This window comes from Neltuma alba, unplaced genomic scaffold (assembly GCF_004799145.2).
Source record: "Neltuma alba isolate B1F8T4 unplaced genomic scaffold, ASM479914v2 tig00010362_pilon, whole genome shotgun sequence".
In the NCBI taxonomy this organism is placed as follows: Eukaryota; Viridiplantae; Streptophyta; class Magnoliopsida; order Fabales; family Fabaceae; genus Neltuma; species Neltuma alba.
In genome coordinates, this window is record NW_021635269.1 from 205,694 (window position 1) to 228,017 (window position 22,324).

General features: G+C 36.5%; 1 pseudogene; it reads right to left on the reverse strand.

The window, feature by feature from the left end:
* Positions 1–4,470: 4,470 nt before the first annotated feature.
* LOC114755971 (DNA-directed RNA polymerases II and IV subunit 5A-like) lies at positions 4,471–8,900 on the reverse strand (annotated as a pseudogene).
* Between the last annotated feature and the right edge of the window lie 13,424 nt (positions 8,901–22,324).

Genomic DNA, 22,324 nt, shown 5'->3' on the forward strand with positions numbered 1-22,324 from the left:
AGGGAAGGCGTGAATAGGAAATTGTTGATTAAGTTATGTTTGGGAATATAATTGGAGAATAAAAATTTAACAATTTAAGAAAGTGACAAACAGACTGCCTCTAGTTTTAAATAGAAGTCATTTAATTAAAAATATTAAATTTATCATAAAATTCAAACAAATCTTTAATATCATCCCTATTAATTATAATAAATTTGAATATTATATATATTTTAACTTTCCGCTAGAAAATCTCTTAAAAAACATTAAAAACTATTTTCTAGAAGATGCTATAATAAATATGAGAGAATGTAGTAAACGCCCTACTATAATATATAGCACTTGCTATTATAAGACATTTTTTAGAATGTATTTTTAGTCATTTTTATAAGAAATTTACTAGTTGTAAAGAATTTTAAATAGTATCTTTTTGTACATACTCATGTTTAACAATAGTAGCAAGAGAGGATAATGCCTTATAAAAAGAACTAAAAATACTGTTTAGAAGATGTTTTATAATTGGAGAAAGTAGCAAATATCCTACTATACACTTTCTACAAGGTATTTTTAGTCCTTTTTATAAAAAATTTACTAGTTCCAAAATAATATTAAATAGTATGTTTATTTTAAACATGCTCATATTTAATAAGGGTAGTGAAATCACTATGATGTTGAAATTTGATGGTTAATAAAGATAATATTAAAAATCACTTAAATTTTATGATAAATTTAATACTTTTAGTTATTTATTTATACATATAAATTAGTTATAAACAACTTATATTAACAACAAGAGGGAGCATGTTTTGTCAGTGTCTTAAGATTATTAAATTTTTGTTCTCCAATCGTATTCCCAAACATAACATTAATCAGCAATTTCCCATTCACCCCTTTTCTGCATTCTTCGTCATTTTCTACACCGAACGACCCTGTTTTAAAGCAAAAAAGGAGCAGCGGATATTAAGGCACATTCCTGTCTGACAGAGGAAAGCCACTCCTGATTTACATATGATTACTGTTTTCACCATTAAATTGTGTTCGACAAGTCGCTAAATTGGGACATCATTCTCTTCAATATGACTTTTGACAATTTCAATTTCTTACCATGATTTACGTTCTTACTTTCCGATTGCTAACCAGTTAAGGACTTAAGCCCGCTAGTATAGGATATGTTAAATTGTATGGGAGCCAGAGTTTATATCAAAAGTTTTAAAAACTCAATAAAGATCCACCAAAAAATAGAACTCTCATAGCAAGAAAATTGAAGAGGAGACACTAAAATATAGCAATAATTGTAGAGTAAGACGTAAGAAAAGTGGAGCAATACTTGACCAGATAGCACCAAGAATTTTGAAAGTAAATTCCGCAATTGAAAGTAGGGAATTCTGCGACACAGGAATGGAGGGTTAGAGACGCAGGGCCGAGAAGCAAAAACCCTTGATTTTTTTCATGTCTACCTGGAAATTTTAAAAGTAAATTAATTTTAACAAGTTATGTGACCAATAGAGATTTCTCAAGGCTGTGATGAAAGAAAATGCTAAATTCAAACTAGCTTGTGATCACTCTTATCTTAGCATTAAGTGCAAGGACAAGAAGAACTATAATTGTACTTCCAAGAAGAAATTTCACTTCAGAAAGCACAACTTCTTCTTGGATCCAAGAAAAAATTTCACTTCCGAAAACACAACTTCTTCTTGGAAGTACAGTCGTAGTTCTTCTTGTCTTATTAAACCACATGCTCCACCGCTTGTGTGAGTCCCCATCAATTCCTTTAAATTTCATTCTTGCGAACATACACCCCAGGCAGGATACTTAACGCATTAGTTACAGCACTGCACGGGTCGATACGCACAACGCCTAGTATCCATCATTTACAGCTAGGACTACTAGGTATCTAATCTAATCCGCTCCCCTATCTTTCATCTCTCAGTGTCAATGTCGGCCCAGCAAAGTGCTTTTGCTGTTGATGTTCTTTTCAATCTCTACGCATTTCACCACTCCATTGAAAATTTCCTCTGCCCTTACGATACTCCAACTTGGCAGTTTCCACCACCTATCTAGGGTTGAGCCCTGGGATTTGACAGCGAACTTAAGAAGCCACCTACAAACGCTTTACCCCCAATTATTCTAGATAATGCTTGCATCCTCTGTCTTACTACGGCTTCTAGTACAGAGTTAGTAGATGCTTATTCCCCAGATATTGTCATTCCTTCTTCTTTAGGAAAAGAAGTTAACTACCTGTAGGCCTTCTACCCTCAACATAGCATTGCTCCGTCAGGCTTTTGCCCATTGCAGAAAATTCCCCACTACTGCCTCCCGTAGGAGTCTAGGCTGTGTCTCAGTCCCAGTGTAGCTGATCATCCTCTCAGACCAGCTACTGATCATCACCTTGGTAAGATATTGCCTCACCAACTAGCTAATTAGACACGAGGCCCTTCTTGTGTAGATTCCTCCTTTTGCTCCTTGGCCTATGGGGTATTAGCAGCCGTTTCCAACTGTTGTTCCCCTCCCAAGGGTAGGTTGTTATGTGTTACTCACCCATCTGCCACTGGAAACACCACTTTCCGTCTGACTTGTATGTGTTAAGCATGCCACCAATGTTCATCCTGAGCCAGGATTAAACTCTCCATGAGATTCATAGTTGCATTACTTATAGCTTCCTTGTTCGTAGACAAAACTGATTCGGAATTCTCTTTCATTCCAAGGCATAAATTGTATCCGAGCGCTTCATATTCGCCTCAAGTTTGCTCCCAAAAATATAGCCTTCCCTACCCCCTCATGTTAATCCCACGAGCCTCTTATTCATTCTCAATTCTCATTTGATCGTGGCTAGGGAGCAAGTCAAAATAGAAAATAAATCTCTCCTATCAAGAGAATTCTTATATGATTTTTTGGGTTCTTTGAGATGTTTTGTCTATTGGTAGGTGGTCCTGAAGATATTGTCGTAGTTTGTTTCTTGAGATTTGTAGGGAATATACGGAGTAGGTGGTGGTGAAACATATGGGTATGAAGAAAATGATGGTTCTATGTGATTTAAAATTAAAGAAAATTATAAAACCTACAAATTAGTTTTCCGTAAAGTTAATAAAAAATTCAAAATTGAAAAAGAAACATTAACAAATGATTTCTTACTGGCAAGCATGTTATATTCATCAAAGAGATATTTCTATGGTAAAAATAATATTTTAAAAAATCATTAATGTTTACTAATTATACATTATGCATTCTTTTTTATACTTCTATTTAGATTTTTCAATTATTTATTCGATTATTAGTTATGACGTGAAAAATAAAATGTTAAATTAATAAATCAATTTACTATAAATTTAGAATTATAAAAATAAAAGGATTAGAAGGTCTCAATGTCAATTTCAATCATGAAGATGATTTATTACATAATATTTATTTTTTTAAAATAACTTCATAAACTAATCAACATTTAAAAAAAATTAGAAAAAAATATGCGTTTGTTTATTTCAATTTTCAAGCATATACCAACCTGAGCGGGTGCTATCCCATATGCTTGGAACTTATTTCTTTGCTCTCATTACCTTATTTTGGCAAAATTTTAATGTGTTTATATATATATATATGTGTGTGTGTGTGTGTGTGTGTATTGGTCGTGGGGGAGGGGATCTAACTGATTATTAAATATATTTACAAGTTTGAATCCCACACACTTGTTGAGATGACTTTAACCTCTACGCTCCTAACTCGACAGAGATTAGTTTAAAGTACAAGTGATTTGAGGATATTCTGAATTGTACTCAAAAAATGTATATTTACTTTGTATTTAGTTTAATGTTAAAAACCATCAAATTTAATGATTTGCAACATGATACTATTTGAAACTTGTTCTTGTTGCACAATTCTAACTTTCATTGGATCCGTTTCTCTGCATGTCACAACTCAGATTATCTACAGACCACATTTAACAAATTATTTTTTTATATAAATTTAAACTTTAAATATTGTTTTCTATCATCAACATAGGGCAAAAGTCACCCCCTGATTTATGTCCAGTAGGAATTCTGTCTAAACTCTAACGGCTGGCTTCTTTGATGGGCACTCTAAAATCATAAGAAGCTGACTCAGTTTTCATGACCGAATGCATAACATTGCTGGACGCCTCTCAAGATGCCCAATATCACCAGTTGGATAAAGTTATTTTTGAATTTGATAATGTTACTCTTATCCATTGCCTTGATAAAAACCAATTCTTCCCCTGATTGGAAACGCAAAGTTTGGGCGGAAAACATCCATGATTTAAGGAAACTTGTCAAAAACCATTCTTGTAAATTTTCAGGAAAGCAAAATTAGTAGATAATTATATTGCTAAAACTTATTCGAAAAGGTTATGCCATCCAGCGTCTTCATAATCAAGATTGTGCTAGAATTTCAATTGACAATGGATGATATTTTGTTTCCCACGAGTGTTTTGCTTTTGTTGTTTCTTACTTTGTTTCATTTTGTATCTCTTCACTTTAGGTCTTTGGATATAATTAAATGACAGTATGTTTTTTTCTGATGGCAAAAGAAAAACAATGTTTTTTCCCCTTCCTTTTCAATGGAAACAGTCATAACTTGCAACTCCCCCCCCCCTCGGGGAACAAAAACTGGCTTTTCTTTGGTGTGAGCTTTATGCTGTCTATAATGAAGCACACGGATCGGGACATAAATAGAATAAGAGTTATACAACATATCGGTAAGTAACATAACGTCCAGCAGTTTCACTTGGTCGGATTATCTTCACAACCTGTCCACGCTTCAGTCCGTAGTATCTTGCAATGGGATCTGTCACCTGGATTCTGGGAAGCTGTGACAAAGGAAAGAGACAACATCATCAGCGTCATGAGACATTTTCTCATGTAATCAACCACACCTACTACGACAGCAACCCGCAAATGGCAATTGTATCAAACGGATGTTTCTTGCACATTTCTTGAAGGGGATTTACATGCAGGAGTAACTAGTAATAACTCAATGTTTACAACGATTTTCCCAACATTTCTCACTTTCCAAACAAAATGTCCTTAACTTTGAAAAAAACTCATGTCCTCAAGATGTGAATGAGTTTAATGTATATTTATCAAAATATCCTTAGCCTCCACCGCCAGTCAGCTACTAGAGACTGCTGCCAAAGCCGCCGCCATCAACAAGGTAAATATTAGCAAAGTGGTTTTGGCAAGACTTGAACCTTGGACCTCATAGTTACCAAAACAAATTAATGACTGCATAAGTCTGTGCGTGCATGCATGTACAGGTATGCATGCTTGTCCAAGTGTGAGCGTGCGTGTGCGTGCAAGGGGGCGCGCTAGGATGTGTATCACATGTATGTAAAATAAACTTGGGTAGTTTATTTTGTGCAAGTGCGCATGCTTGTTTGATTTTGAGAGAAGGGGGGGGGGGGGGAGAGTGTGTGTGTGGATGGGTATGTAAAATAAACTTAGGTAGTTTAATTCTAGAGGATCATAAATATTGCACCATGACATGGCTAGACATCAATTTCGTAGTTCAGAACTTGGGTCAATTCAGGAGTTGTCCTAAACAGCAATGATTGACCCAAAGCTGGAGTTCCAAATGGCTTGTTTTCTGGTTAAAAACCCTTTTAAAAGTTAGGCCGGTTCGAGCTGGTATGAACCATCTTTTGAGATGGAAATGTTTCAAGCTGGGAACCAGAAGGAGCTTTGGAAAAACAGACAGTTCACAAGATGGAGACTAGTGAAGCCACTTGTATAAGGAAAATGTCAAAAGGGTATGGTGAAGCCAAAACATGCACATTGGGAATTGTAGAGGAGTGTAGGATGATGCATATTAGTTATAGTGGCTAAATGTAGTTAAACTGCCAGTATACTACCTCCAGTCCTAATTATAAAAACTAGTTGACTAATTTGAAAAGATTAAGGAAAGAAGTTAAGTTAGTTATTTGTAATAAATAGGTATTGTCTTTCCTAAAATATCCTTGCTAATTAAGTGTGTTGGCTAGAATTATTATTGTTAGAAGGATTACCTTGGAAAAAAATATATAAATATGAAAGACAAAATGGATTTGGGTCTAACATTTAGGACCAAAATAAAAGTCAAACAAGATCTTATATTAAAGACTGGAGGTAGTAGTTAGTATCACTAAAGTATATCATATGCACTATACAAAACATTCTGGAGAAGTGACACAAAGGGGTAGAAGAAATCAGACATGATGTCACATTAATTGAAGATTCATCAATACAACAGTATCATTTAATTAGGATAAAGGCCCTTTTTATCGAGCTTTCACCATACACAAAGAAGATTGTAATTATTTTGCATTTCCTGGAAGACATTTTCTCAGCTTTACTAATCATGGGATTCAATCATAGAGTTAAAAGAAAATGTCTTTTAACAAATGATAGAATTAGCATGAGAATCTCGTGAGTGAAAGAAGAAACATCACTAAAATGGAATGCTCTGTAATGTTTCTGCATATCTAATAAAGATAATCCCTTAAATCTTCCACGTGCCTTACTCTAAAAGGAAGCCATAAACGCCATATCCCAACATATAATATGGAAAAGCAAGAGGACGCCCTTAAAAATAACCGCATTAGAGTCAAGTTTTAACCTACTGACCTGAGTTTCTTTCACAGTATATCTCTCAAGCAAGGTTTTCTTCTGTGTCAGTTAGCACCTGATGTTCCGGAACAAGAACATGCTCTTTTATGTTGATCAGCAGTTCCACCTCCTGCGTCAATGGAGCAGCAACTGTTAAAATAAATTAAGACAACAAATATATAAAAATAAATTATAAGAAAAGAAAGCAGGTTCACAGAATACAATATACACTGAAAATTTGTTTCTTAAATATTATTTGAAATATAGACCAGGCCAATGGCTTGTGTTGAAAAATAGAAGTCCAACATCTCAAAGTAATACAAAACATGAAGGGTATTTAAGTTATGTGTGCGGATTGCCACCACAAAGTTAGATACCCATCGCCTTTCTTACTAGTATTAAATGTGGGACTTCCATTTTTCAACATTCCCCTCTTTTTCGTTTGGTTCAGTTTTCTCTTCAGTTAGGCTTTTGCTCTCTGAATCTCAAAAGCATCAAGTCACAACATTCAATTTTTGTATGCCCGACCTTGTACTCTTGAACTTCAAAGATCACAGGTCCATCTTTTCTTTTTCTTTTTTTATTTTTTATAATGAAGATCCCAAATCCTGTAGTTGTTAGACTCTAATTCCATGTTAACTTACTGTTTGGCTTGTGTTCTCTGAATCTCAAAAGCATCAAGTCACAACATTCAGTTTTTGTATCCCCGAGCTTGTACTCTTGAACTTCAAACATCACAGGTCCATCTTTTCTTTTTCTTTTTTTATTTTTTATAATGGAGATCCCAAATCTTGTAGTTGTTAGACTCTAATTCCATGTTAACTTACTGTTTGGGCTCAAGCAAAAAGTCCAAAAATAAAGTTAATAGATTACAAGGCCATGTAAAAGAGAGAAAGCACGAAATGCTATGAATCAAGTATTTTCCTCACAAGAACAGTACACCACATCACCTGGAAAACCTCCAAGTGAAATTTCGAAGATATTTCAGCAATACAGCTCCGAGCAAAGGGAGTCAAATTCTGTTGAACAACCAAGATTGCTCTGGAAACATTTTCTGATTTCATGCGGTTAGTGTATGTCTTCATTGTCTTAACTCCAACCTTCGATTCTTCAGGAAAGAAGACATAGATATGGCACCAATGAAACAAATGAAAAGATGAATGAATCCAAAAAAGCGGAAAGAACAGACAGACATCTTCCATATGCTAGAACCAAAACCAATTAGCAGAAATGCTCCTAATTACGATATATCATTTGGGGGTTTTGAACTTTTTCCCCCCTTAAAAGATTCCTACACCCTGAAGGTGGATCATGTAAGATCGTATTGTTTACAAGCATAACCATTAGCATTCGTGTAGACATAATTAAAGGTGAATGCCTACTTTTGCATAAAAGATTCTTTTCATCTTTGTGATTATGCTGTACAGGCAGGGGTTCTAAGAAGATTCATCATGAAAAGCTTTGAGAGAGTCAGAAAACACGCTAAGTTGACAGAATTCATTTCAACAAAGGTTGAGCCATCTGAAGACGTTTAAGAGTTCAGCAATTGTACTGGGATAAAAACACATATTTGCTGAAGCTCTTTCTCCAGTTTTCATGATCATCATGTAAGATAGCTAAAATTAAAATTGTTTCCTTAACTCTTGAAGAATATATTTTATATCTGGCGGCAAAACAAAAATACAAATAGGTTCGCTGGATCAGAGAATCCAACTCATTTCAGCCAATTTATAATACAATTGTGACTTCCTAGCAATACCAACAAACAGACTCACTATTAAACAGCACCAAACAAAATTTAGAAGAAACGTAGAACACTGGCCTTAAACCCATTAGAACTAGGATACGAAGATTTATGCAAAAGATAATCTTCTAACACCATAGGTTGAAGAAGGAGATAAGGGAATACCTGGTCGGAGCTATTATCTTTCTTAGCTTTGTTACTAACGAGGTCCTCCCTTTTCATGTTCTCAGAGTATTTATGCCTGAACTCACTCTTGGTCATGTTGATCTCATAGTCTGTAACCAAATAGCCCCGATCCCTCAGTATCTGCATAACAGTCTTCCTGATTCTGTAAAGCCGATTGAATTCATCCTCCGAAAGAACCATCCTTCCGCTCTTCCACTTCCCTGAAAATCTTAAGCCAAAACCAACGAAAGAAGATGACGGGAGAGAGGCGCAATCCGGAAACTGGGGCACAAAACGGAAACTAGGGCGCCAGGATTTTAGCTTTGCCCTAAACGTCTTGTGTTGCTCGAAGAACACCAGCTCAGCCTCCACTCATATCACATATCAACCAAGAGCGCTTTTGGCTGGAGGGGTGGGCGGGGGAAGAGACGTAAAATGAGCCTTCCCTCGTTTTTGGTTATAAATTTTAGAAGAGTTTTTTTTTTCTTTTTTTTCTTTTTAAGGAGTACTAAATATATTGACTACTTTATCCTCCTGGTTTATGTAATATTTCAATAATTTCCTTAAAAATTAAAAAAAGACAATCAAATTCGCCCATTCCCTTTTATACCTAGGGCTGGTAAAACGGGCCAACCCGCGGGTTGTGGATTGGCCCGTGACGGGTTGCGGGTTATGCGGTGCGAGCTCAAAAGGCCCGTTTTTTGGCGGGTTGGCATTTTGCCAACCCTAACCCACCAACCCGCCAGAATTTTTATTTTTTTTTTCTTGTTTTTTTAATTTTTCTTATTTTTTTAAAATGTTAGCAGTTATATATAATACATAATAAAAATACTAGAAATGATATAAAATATTACAAACATCCAAATAAAAATTACAACACAATAAAATACAAATAGTATATGATTGTCTAATTTTCCAACATGATAATACACAAGTTCACACATTTTTTTTTAATGAAACCAATGAGCAATACTGAATAACCTTCTTTATCTAATTATTTCTAATAACAATAAAGTTTGAAGTAAAAATTTGCTTTACTTTTGCCTTTGTTATCTTTTTTAAAAAAAAAATAGGTGGGTTAACCTGTGGGTTGGCCCGCTAGTTGGGGGGCCAATCCGCCGCGGGTTAGGGTTATGGCGGTGCGGATTATGTTTTTCAAGATAGTGGCGGGTTGGCTTTTGGCCAACCCTAACCCGCCATTTTTGACGGATTGGCAGGTTGGACCCGCAAGTCCAACCCATATTACCGGCTCTATTCATACCCATCCGTTATTGGCCTGTTGTAGCCTTTATTCATAGCCCCCTTTTTCCATATTTTGCTTAGATGTTTGGCGGTTTTCATATGTTCAATTAAAACCCCACAATTGTCCGGGAAAGATTTCTAGACACCTTGATAAAAGTTTAGAGAAATAATTGCATTGATAAAGAAAATGTTAATTTTTATAGATTTGTTTTTTAAGGAAGACGAGAACGAAATGAAAGCAGTGGAGGCTTTAGAAATTTAAAAATATTAATATATCAGTTTTTTATACACATCTCGACAATATTAATATATCAATGTACCAATATTTTAATGCCCATATTATTAACATGACAGAATGAACTTTCATTGAATTATGTAATCTGGATTAAGGGTGTGTTTGGATGAAACCAAACCGTGGTTTGAAAAAGTGATTCTGGAGAATAGATTTTGGGGAGAATAGATTCTGGAAAGAATAGATTTTATGAAAAAGTGATTTTGAGAAGTGAAAGTGTTTGGATAGTTGTTATCAGAAGCACTTTTTATATATACAAATTACTAAAAAAAAGAAATAAGTTAATATGATAATTACAGAAAAAATAGATTTTATGATATATTTTAATTTAGAGGAATACAATTGTTAATAATATATTTTTTATTAACATAATTAATAATACATAAGATAATATAATTAATAAATAATTAATATGTATATATATTTATAAAATATAAGATTAAATATGTTTATAAAAAAATATGTTTATAAAAAAAATAACAAGATACATATCCTATAGGCTCTCACACTCTCCCTTTTTTCTCCAAAAGCAAAAAATTTTGCTTTTTCCAAAACCATGGTTTTGGTTTTTGAGGGGGGTGTTTGGATAGCATTTTGTGCAAACCATGGTTTGGGCTTCCAAACCATGGTTTGCAAGTGCATCCAAACGGTGCCTAAGATGTAAATTAATTAATATAAATATAAATTAATACATAAAGATAAAATGATAAATTGATTATTACTACCCCTCCTCTCTCTTTCTTGAACGAAACAAAGAATTCTTAAATATCCTTTTATCCTTTTCTTTTTAATCAAACCAAATAAAATAAGGCTAAAACCTCTCCAGTCTCCACCTTCTCCTACCCCCTCTCTCACCTCAAACCAAACAAGTTCTAAAAAAACTAGTTTAGTTCGTGTATATATATATTGGGTGCAAATAAAAAGCTTTAAAATATAAGAAGTCTAGTCTTTCAAATTCATAGGTTATAAAATATTTCCTTGTACATAGAAGTTTTCTATATAAGACGCCCTCAAGGACCTGGCTACATATAGCTATCAAAATGCGTAAAAATAGGGCAGGCTAGATATAATTTAATATTCATCACGCTTTAACTTTGACTCTTGTTAATAATCATGGCGAAAAATGGCATCTGGGATAGGAGTGTTCTTGGGGACGAGGCGAGGACCGGGATGATCAAGTGCCATTTTCAATTTTTTTAAATAAATTATATTATTTATATTTTGACTCTATTAATTTTATTTTCTACATTCATGTATAAAATTAATGATGAATTTATTTAGAACACAGCATATATGACAAATATTTCTTATTTTGAGCTTTTTAATATTTTTTTAAAAAAAATTATGAGTTTAGACCAAAAAAGTTTCGGAATTTTTTTTTTACTAAGTGAGAAAGTGAACATATCCATTCTTTTATGCATATTATTGACCTGTGTGATTTTCACTTTTTTAGTGAATTATTATTTATATATTGGTTTGGTATTGATTTTATTTTTATATTTATATATGAAATCAATGATGATTATTCAAAACATATCACATATACCAAATACCTCTTACTTTAAGAATGTTTAGAGCTTTTTTAAGTATGGATATGTGCTTTATTCATTCTTCTAATTATTTTCACTAACCCCATATTTGCTATGAGAGAATTGGGAGGGAAGGGAGTGGAGAAAATTTTTATCGAGCTCGATTTACCAAAAAAATTTAAAAAGTGAGATTATAAAATCTATATAACTATAACATCAATATCATCAAGCACCCAGCCATTAGCAAACGCAACCCAAAAACATTACATCTCATTGTTCCCGTAGTGTCTCCCCGTGAGAGTTTTCTCTCTTCTTGAGAGTGTGAGGTACCGTCTTTGAACGGCGAGGGAGTACGGACACCACCCACCGTGGCATTCCGATAACAGTTCTAACTCAATTTCCTCCTTGGGATTTGAGGGCGAGTGAGTTGTGAGAGTGAATGTCTCTAGTTTAAGGCCTGTAGTAGTGTTCGGTGGATGCAGGCTTGGTGTAAGGATGGAGGAGAACGTACGCGCATCAGTAAACCGAGGCCCTCGGCTAAATGTGGTGTGGAAAGACTGTGAGAATACTGCAAGTAAAACCCACATGCTAATTGGTAAAGTTATCTCTAATAAAGTGGTGAGCAAAAAGTCAGTTATAGCAACTATTCGAAAGGGATGGAATCTGAATGAGAACACGGAGATAGTAGAAATGGAAGATGAGGCTTTTGTCTTCACCTTTCCCAATAGCCATGAAAAATTCCGTCTACTCAGAGGGCGACCGTGGTCTATTCAGGGTGCGTTAATGAGCATACAAGAATGGACAGATTTAATGGTTATTGATGAGGTCTCTTTTAACAAAAACCCGTTCTGGGTCCAGTTCCATAATCTCCCTATAGGTCTTTTGGAGATCGAAGAAAATATTTGTCGTATGGGTAACTTCGTTAGGGAGCTAGTATGGTATGAGAAGCCTAAAGTGGAGGGGAAGTTCTGTAACATTCCGATTTTTGGGCCTATAAGTACTAGAAATAGCCTGAATGGGATATGCTACCAGACCCCTTTTTAGTAGAGGTCCTAAAGATGAGAAAGGAAGTTAAAGCAGTTTCAGGGACTAAACTGCAAAATGAAAGTTTTAAGGGGCTAAAGGGTAATCAAAGTTAGAGGCTCCAGTAAAGTCTCAAAGGCCCAGAAAGAGAAAAGAGGCTAGATACAGACCAAAGGTTAAGTTGGAAGCCTCAAAGAGATGGTTTATGAGGTTGAGCCTAAGCAGAGGTAAAACCGTAAATTCAGAAAGTTACGGCCATCAGGGGTAAAAATGAAAAGTACTTAGAAAATTCTAAGAAAATCCCAGAAAATGGAAATAATATTCTAAGGCTCTTTTGTGAAGAGACATGATGAAAATACCCCTGAGGTAACTTAAAAGGAATTTATAAGTTTATGGCTCAATTTGAGATGTAGAGGTAGATTTAATTGTTTGAGTCATAAGGAAACCTCAGAAAATTATGGTAAAATAGGGATGTATGATCTAAGAGACTATAGAAAATTATAAAATTAGTCTCATCCCCAGAAGACCAGCAAAATGGCTTTAAGAATACTTAAAAGCCAGTTATGCCGAAAAAGGGCATTTTAAAGAATGATTTTTTAAGTGGGGCTACAGGTTGAGTTATGACCTGAGAAAATTCACAGATTTTCTCTAGAATATGAGGAATTTTATGATATTTTTGGATAAATTTTTGGAGCTCTGGATTGAATAAAATGCTCCAGTCAAATATTGAATAATTCTGTCCCCTAAATAGGAGACAAAACCAAAGAAAATATCTAAGAGCCATTATGACGATGCTGAGCCAGCGTGCTGAGTCATCAAGCGTAATCATGACACCTACGAGTCATCATGCTGAGTCAGCGGAAGATATTTATGGACAGCATAAAAATCAGAACGCAGTATGGGAATATTTTAGACAGTCTTTTGTCTACCCGTTATAGTGAAATCTCTACTGCGTGACTCAGTAAGGTTAAGTAGCCTGTCAGTAGAGCTAATTATTTTCATCTATGCTCCCCTGAGATGGTGCCATATATGTACCTTTTATTGGCTAGAATTTTAAGAAGAAGTTGTCCCAACGGTACAGGGTAAGTCAGGACCTGAAAAATATCCGTTACAGTGCAAGATTGGCTTGATAGGTGGAGAAATAATTAAGAAAATATTTTTGCACGAATTTTCCATTTATTTTCTCCCTATTTTAATGCCATAAATGATGAAAGGACATGAAAGTGACAAGTGTACGGTTAGATGAGAAAAAGAAAATATTACGTGTACGGCTAGATGCAAGACACATGTGCGGTTGGATTAAAGACATGTGGCTTGATGATGTAAGCATGATGTTATCATGATGAGGTAAGCATGATGTCATAGGACACTTGTCACCGTAAGATCAAAAGAGAAAATGGACGGTCCAGATCGAGCCACGTATTTTTAAGATCAACGGTCCAGATTCAGTCTGTTTTTCTATAAATACCCCCTCCCCTCCCTACCATTTCGTCCAAGTATAAGGAATCCATGGGGAAGCTCTTGCAAAATGGTTTCTAGAGAGAGAAAGAAGAGGGAGAAAGAAAGGCCAAGTGGTTCCAAGCCAGATCAAACTCTAAAACAAGGTATGTGATGGTTATAACACCTGATTTTATGCCTATTTCGGATTAGTTACTGTGCGTATCTGATTCTGAAATTTTGCATGCTTAAAGTACACTTTGTAAGATTTAAATCCATGGGTAGAACACTTCATTTGGATATGTGTACGATTTATGGTGATTTTTCAAAGTTAGGGTTTGAAATCTGGAAACAGTATTGAACTTTTGGAAGAGTTTCGAGTTCCGTACAGTTCTGGTACTGTTCGGCGTAGAATTGGTTCATGAAACTATTTTTCCTTTAAATTTAACTTAAGGAGATTTCAGTGAGACTTGGAAGCACTCAATTTGGATTTTTCTAGAATTAATTATGAATTTTCAAAGTTGAGCAAAAATTCTGGAAATTCTGTGTGAACAGTACCCGCGAAGCAAAATATCCAGATTTGGGATTCTTGAATCTAAGGCCATCTAAAGTGGTCCTAATTGACAAGAAATGGATCTTAAGGATGGAAAATGATAAGATTTATGTTAGAAAAGTTGGAAAGAAAACCCTAAGACTAAGAGAAAGGGTTGAGGTTCAAGAAAGCTAGTCTTGAACTTTATGTAATCTAGTGGTCCTAATGGATTGTATGATCAATGTGACTATGTTTAGGAACTTTGGACATCCAAGAGGATATTTGGTGATGTTGACCGAATGTCCACATGGTTGGAAAGACAAGGGAACCAAAGGAAAAGCAAGGGGAAAGCCACGTTACAAGGTAGTGAACTTACCTATACTGTGTGCTTGATATGTATGCTTGCATGATGTGATTGTGTAGCCATGATGTGACTAAGCTATGATGAAATGTTTGCAAAGTTATGTTTGCAAGTTTATGTTATGTTTTGCCTTGGTAATATGTTATGGAAGCATGAAATGCTTTAGCTTACTTTCCATGGCATTCATGTGTTAATGTTATAACATGTCATGCATGTGCATTATGTCTTGCATGCTTATGGGTAGTGTTTGCTACTGAGATTCCCCCGAATCTCACCCCTCCCTAACCAACCATTTAGGTCAATCAATGATGGGCAATAATGGCATGAGAAGCAAGGAGAATAAGCGCAGAATTATTCTTGTTAATGGATGAGACTGTTGATAAATGTATAATTCTACTATTTTGTAAACTATGTTATGGATGCCAATGATGCCATGTATTTAACTATAATGTCTATGGCATAAATAGAAATGTATGAGAATGAATGGGAAAGAGTAATCCCAAGTTATCTATGTCAAAGAAATAAAAAGAATTAAAGAGATGTTAAGGGATAAAACGTAAGTCCTGGAGCAGTGAGTTTGTAGCTCCAGTTTGACCTATCAAACGAGTGAGTTAGCTCATAATATTTGGCAAGCAAAGAGATCTGATGTTTCTCTTTAAAATGAGGTGTAGTTTACCTGATTCCGATAACCGAGCAGAAAGTTATGCCTTTTCAAAGTTAGGCAAAAATACAATAAAAATCCAAAAATGACCAAATGAACAGTAACTTTTTCAAAGGAAATTGAGCTCGAATTTCAAAGTAATTAGTTGAGAAACTATTTTTCCTCAAAATTTTATCCAAAGATCTTTCTGTAGAACTTGGAATCACTCAATTTCAATTTTTCTACAATTAGTTACGAATTTTCGAAGTTTGTCACATTTTAAGGTGACAATGAATAGTAACCCGTAAATGAAAATTTTCAAACTTGATTTTTCATCAATTGTAGCCTTCAAAAGTGATTCCAAATGCTTCCGCAAAGAAAGTTAATTGATTTAAACATGAGGTGTTGCAAGTTCCACCGAAGCTTTGGGCGGGCACAAGTACTGGTGGATGTCAACAAGCCACTGGTCTATGGCTTTTGGGTAGGAAGGCCAGATAATTCAAAAGTTTGGGTCTCTGTCAAGTTTGAACGCCTTGGCATTTTTTGCTATCATTGTGGCTTAATTGGGCATGACTTTAGATCCTACAGAAGAGAAGTTGTAGTCGATGGTAATGGTAAAAATGTCTACGGCCCTTGGCTATCTGCTAGAGCAGAAAGAGATAGAGATGAAGCTATGATGAAATATGACCAAGGATGGACGGAGGAAGATGACTGCAAAAGTTCAGCAGCGCGTGCAGAGCAAATAGGGAAAGCGCGTGCAATAAAAAATGACAGATAGGGAAGTAGGAGTAATGGGGGTATGCAGCGTGATGGGACTGAGGCGAAAAAACGGCTGGAATGGTAAGAAGACTCTTCCCACAATGCTGATGGGATGGACCACTCGAATCTAGTGTGTGAGACAAATAGTGTGACGGAAGAAGAGGGAAGGAGTTCTGGTGGGCCTAATGTAGAAAAGAAAGCCTATATGGCGGGAATCAGAGTCAATCCTTCTATCTCTAAAAGTAAGTCTTTAGTGGACCAGATTGTTATAAGCCCACCCTGGGATCTTCCAATGTCCCCTATGGATAAACAAGCCTCCTCCAGTGGACCATCTACTGACCAGCTTAATATGGCAATAATTCCAGCAAACCAACTGACCCCAATATCTGACGTTGCAACACGTCTTGATAGAGTCAAACTCAAAAGAGGAGCAGAGGATCCTAAGTCACCGACTGAAGGTAAGCGTAGGAAACTATTCTCATCCCCAACTAAAGAAGCTCCGAGTAACAAAAAGATTAAATCCCCAAAGAAAAGCCCGAGAAGAAAAAGCTTCCGCTGAGTGAAACAAAGCTTGAGAAACAGACAAGTATCAGCACTTAAACCCTCTGAAAGTAATCAATCTGAAAAGGAGATTGATTTCCCTGAGAGCTGGTTCTCCTTTAAAGGTGGCAATGACAAGTTGGCTGAAGGCTCCGGTGGCTGTCCTCCATCAGCCACCGAGGGGCCATGAGTATCCTAGCTTGGAACTGCCAAGGGTTGGGGAATCCCTTGGCAGTTAAAAACCTCAAGGAAGAGGTTAGGAAAAACAAACCCCAGGTGGTTTTCCTCATAGAAACCAAGAAGAAGGAGAGTTACCTAGAAAGAATCCGCAAGGTATGCCAATTTGATGAATCTTGGTATGTTGCACCAACTGGAAAAGCAGGAGGTTTGGCTCTCTGGTGGGTCGATTCTGTGGTAATTAACATACTCAGCAACTTAAAAAATGTGATTCACACTATGACGTCCTCAAACTACTGGAACCTCCCTAGGTATGTCTCTTTCAGATACGGACCGCCTAAAGAAGCTGAACGGATGAGAATTTGGGATTAGATGAGACTTATAGCAAAGAATACTACTAATGCGTGGCTCTGTGTTGGAGACTTTAATGACTTTATGGCGCAACATGAAAAAATGGGAGGCAATCCTCACACAATCCGCAGAATTATCAACTTCCAGCGGTTCATTTCAGACTATGAGCTAATGAACTTAGAGGCTAAAGGAGCAAAATTCACTTGGTGTAACCAACGCATTGGGGAAGATCATGTCAAAGAAAAACTCGACAGGGCTCTTTGTAATGTTGAATTTAGAGAATTATTCCCAAAAGCTCTAGTCCTTCACCTGGAACCGGTAGCCTCAGATCATCATATGCTACTAGTGCATCTTTGCTTTAATGACACAAAAACACCTAGAAGCTTTAAGTTCGAGGCAATTTGGGTTACCCACCCTGATTTTCCAAACATCATTAAGGAGTGTTGGAAACCTGAGGAAAATAAAGGCGGTAGTAATATAATCACCTTTATCATTTGCCTAAATAGATGCAGAGATAAACTTGTCAAGTGGAGTAGGAAATACTTCCCCAATAACAAGAAGATGATAGCAGAACTCATTAGGAAAATAGAAAGATTAAAAGCTGAAGTGTACACCCTTGAGTCAAAGCAAAGTATTGAGCAGTTCACTTCTAAGCTAGAAACAATTTGGAAGAAAGAGGAAGTGTATTGGTGGCAAAGATCTAGATCCAATTGGCTACAAGCTGGGGACTATAATACAAAATTCTTCCATAGGTCAACGATAATCCGAAGGCAGCGGAACTTGGTAGTAAAACTCAAAAATCATCTTGATATATGGGTAGACAAGGAAGAAGAGGTTGCCAGAATGATTAAAGACTTCTATTCATCTCTGTTTACTAGCAACATACAGGGACACTTTGATAATGTGATTTATTATGTGCGTCTGAAGATCACTGAACAGCAAAACATCCTCTTAACAGGTCCTGTCACTGAAGCGAAGATTAAAGATGCTACTTTCCAACTCGATGCCTTCAAAGCTTCAGGCCCTGATGGCTTCAATGGACACTTCTATCAGGTTTCATGGACAGAGGTAAGGCTTTCTCTCGTCAAGATGGTCCGAGGATTTTTTGACCATGGGGATATGCTAGAGTCTTTAAATGAAACAAATCTGATTCTGATTCCCAAAGTTGATGCCCCTGAAACAGTTTCCCAGTTTAGACCTATAAGTCTTTGTAATTTTGCTTATAAAATTATAGCAAAAATTCTTGCTAACAGACTTAAACTTGTACTGGATGGCTATATTTCTGAATACCAAAGGGCCTTTATCCCTAATAGACTGATACAAGATAACAGTATTATTGTGCATGAAGCCTTCCACTACCTAAAGAACAAAGTCTCAGGAGATAAATTTGAGGTAGCCTTCAAAATGGACATGAATAAAGCCTATGATAGATTGGAGTGGATTTTTCTGGAAAAAGTTATGATTAAGATGAATTTTGACCCTAAATGGGTAAATTGGATTATGTCCTGTGTTCGCAGTGTACATTTTAATATTCAGCTTTTAGGAAAGAAAATTGCTTCAATTGCTCCCCAAAGGAGCCTCAGACAAGGGGACCCTTTGTCCCCCTATCTTTTTATTTTAGCCTCTGAAGCTTTATCTTCCATGATTTCCTTTCACACTGCTCATGGAAATCTGAAAGGAATCAATATTACAAGAGGAAGCCCTATGTTAATACATAGTCTTTTTGCGGATGGTACTATCATTTTCTTGAATGCTCACATTGATAACTGTAGCCTATTCATGAAGTCTTTGCAGGACTATTGTAACGTAACGGGGCAGCGAGTAAATTATCAAAAATCTAGCCTATTCTTCTCAAGGAATACTCCGGATGACGTGAAAGCAAAGGTTGGTGAATGCCTAAATATTGTAGAAGTAGAAGATCCAGGGAGATATCTGGGCCTCCCAATTTTATGGGGAAGATTGAAAAATGCTGCCCTAGCTTATGTGAGAGATAAGATGGGAAGAAAAGTGCAAGGCTGGAAGAAGAAATGCTTATCCTTTGCGGGACACGAAATCATGATCAAAGCAGTAGTGAGTGCAATCCCCATCTATCCCATGTCTTGCTTTAAGTTCCCTAAGAACACTTGCATAGCCCTGGATAGCTTGGTTTCAAATTTCTTCTGGAGTAACTCGGAAGGATCTGGGAAAATTCACTGGCCTGAATGGAAAATGCTGTCAAAATCTAAAAAAGAGGGAGGCTTGGGCTTCAAGGACTTTATGGCCTTTAATAGTGCTCTGTTAGCCAAGACAGCCTGGCGTATTCTAAACAATCCCGACAGTTTGTGGGTCCAAGTGCTAAAGAGCATTTATTTTCCAAATACCTCTTTTATGAAGGCCACTAAAGGGCCTAAAGCTTCATGGGTCTGGGATAGTATACTGGCTAGGCGAGATTTCTTAAAGGAAAATCTGTGTTGGCAGGTTGGGACTGGTCACTACATAGACGTGTTCAAAGATCCATGGGTCCCTGGGGCTAAGCAATCTTGAATACCTATCAATATCGATCCCTCAGTTAACCAAGATATGGTTGTGGCTGATCTCATTCAAGATAGAAGCTGGAATTTGCTACCCATTAAAGAGATAATTGATAAACAGTATTTGGACTTGATTGTTAAAATCCCTCTTACAACCCTTCCGCGAGATGACAAGATGATTTGGGCTCCTGCTAAGGATGGGATCTATAGCGTCAAAGCTGGGTATAGAGTAAAAGCTGCTGCTTCTGAAAGCAGAAAGGGAATAGCTCGAGCATCAACATCAAGGAAAGTGGACACTTGAATCTGGTCCACAGTTTGGAAACTGAAAGTTATGCCCAAAATACAGAACTTTATCTGGAGAGTTTTAAACAATGCACTGGCCTCAAAAAAAGCTTTATACAAGAGAAATTGTGCTCCAAATCCTGTATGCCCTGTCTGCGGTGATGAAACTGAATCCCTTGAATACTTATTTCTGTTATGTGATTGGGTCAAGGCTGCTTGGTTTGGCTGCTCTATGGGAATTCACGTTTCTCCTAGAAGTATCAAAAGCATGGGACTCTGGTTGGAAGAGATACTAATGATTAAAGATCTTGACTTTGATTACAGTAAAGCATATGTGACCTCTATGCTATGGGCTATCTAGAAGCTGAGATGCCGTATGGTCTTTGAACAAGTCGTTTCGAACCCTTCAGAAGCCATAGAAATGACGAATAGAACCATAAAGGAGTTCTGGGAAGCAAAATCTCTGTTTCCAAAGGCACCCAACTTGGTGGATACCAAAACTATTTACAAGTGGAGGAAACTGCAAAGTAATACTATCAAGATAAATTGTGATAGGGCCTTTTGTGAGAAAAACAAAAAAACAGGTATAGGAATTGTTTGCAGAAACTCAGAGGGTCTGTTGATTAAAAGCTGGGCAGAAAAAGTGAGGGCTTACTCTGCCTTCTACGCTGAGATGCTGGCAATAGGTAAGGCAGTCAAATTAGTTGCTGATTGGAATTGGCAATCTGTAATCATTGAGATGGACTGTCAAGATCTCTATAAAGCTGTGAGCCTGTGCTCCTTTCATCACTGCCCATGGAGTCTTCATGGACTGCTGAATGAAATCATTGATCTAGTGCAAGAACGAAGATGTGTCTCCTTCTCTCTCATTCCTTGAGAGGGCAATTCTGTAACTGATTGTTTGGCTGCTTTGGCTTCAAGGGAGGTGGGACCTAACAGTCTGATCACTGAATCTCCACCTCCTCTAGCTACTATCATCCTTCGTGAAGCACAGGCCAATGATGGTGTATATCCTGACCAGCAAAGCTTGGAGGCCGAAAGGGAGGGAATTGGCTAATGTTTTTTGTCTTTATTAGCTCCTTGTTATTTTGTCGGTTGTTGCTTTTCTTTCTTCCGTGTTGAACTCCCTGTTTTTCTATTTCAATGAATGCCTCTTTGCTAGTCAAAAAAAAAGAAAAGCAAACGCAACCCGGCTCCTCTCACAGAGTACTTTTCACATGAATAGAAATGGCTTCAATAACACTTTGCCGCTCAATATTTTGGGCTGCGTGTCTTGGATTTGAATTTCAAATTTGGATATTCTTCTCTTTTCTTCATTCCTTCTCTTCCTTTTATTTCTTATCTATGTTTTTTTCCTTCCTTTCTAAGACTCCTCTCTTTTTCTCTCTGTGTTAATCTTCATCTTCTTCACTTGCGGATGTTAACGGGAACATTTTTGCTCATCTAAGCTAAAAGTTTGAAGGTAGGATTTCTCTTCACCTTCTTTGTCTTCTACCCTACCCTTCTTCATCTTCTATTCCTTCATCATTGCTTCTCTTTTCGTTACTCACTTTGCTTCTCTGCTTCTACTAGAAGTCGATGCTTATTGTCTACACTTTTAAAAGGTATGGGATCTTGCTTATAGTTTGTTGCTCATTTGTTCCTAGTTAGTTGGATGCTTCTTGCCATCGGTAGCTTGATTTGTTCTTCTTGGTAAGGAAGTTTTGATTTTCTTTGACATGTAATTTTTGTGTGTGACTTTGTTTTTTGGAAGATTCGTGTAGTCGAGTTTGTGGAAACCCCCATAGTTGATCATGATATATGGCCTGATGTGCTACAAGCTAGGCTTTTGTAGCAATGCAAAGGAAATGATGTTCATTAAGGTTTGCTTATGTTGGTGATGTTTGTGGTTATATTGAGATGTAATTTTATTGCGATAATCTAAAATGCAATGTAATTTAGTTTATTTGGCATTTTAGATTGGCCAAATTTTCTCCCAAACAAGTATTTTGACGAATAGCCAAGTTCCTTCTCCTCTGCTTTATGAAATATAGTTGGGTTTATAATGGCTTATGGCATTGCAGATATTGAACTTACATTAGAGACGTGGTTTGTCACTACTTGAAAGAGAAAAGAAAAGGACATGGGACTAATCCTTCAAGTTCAATGGTGCCCATCTTATCTCTGTGTTT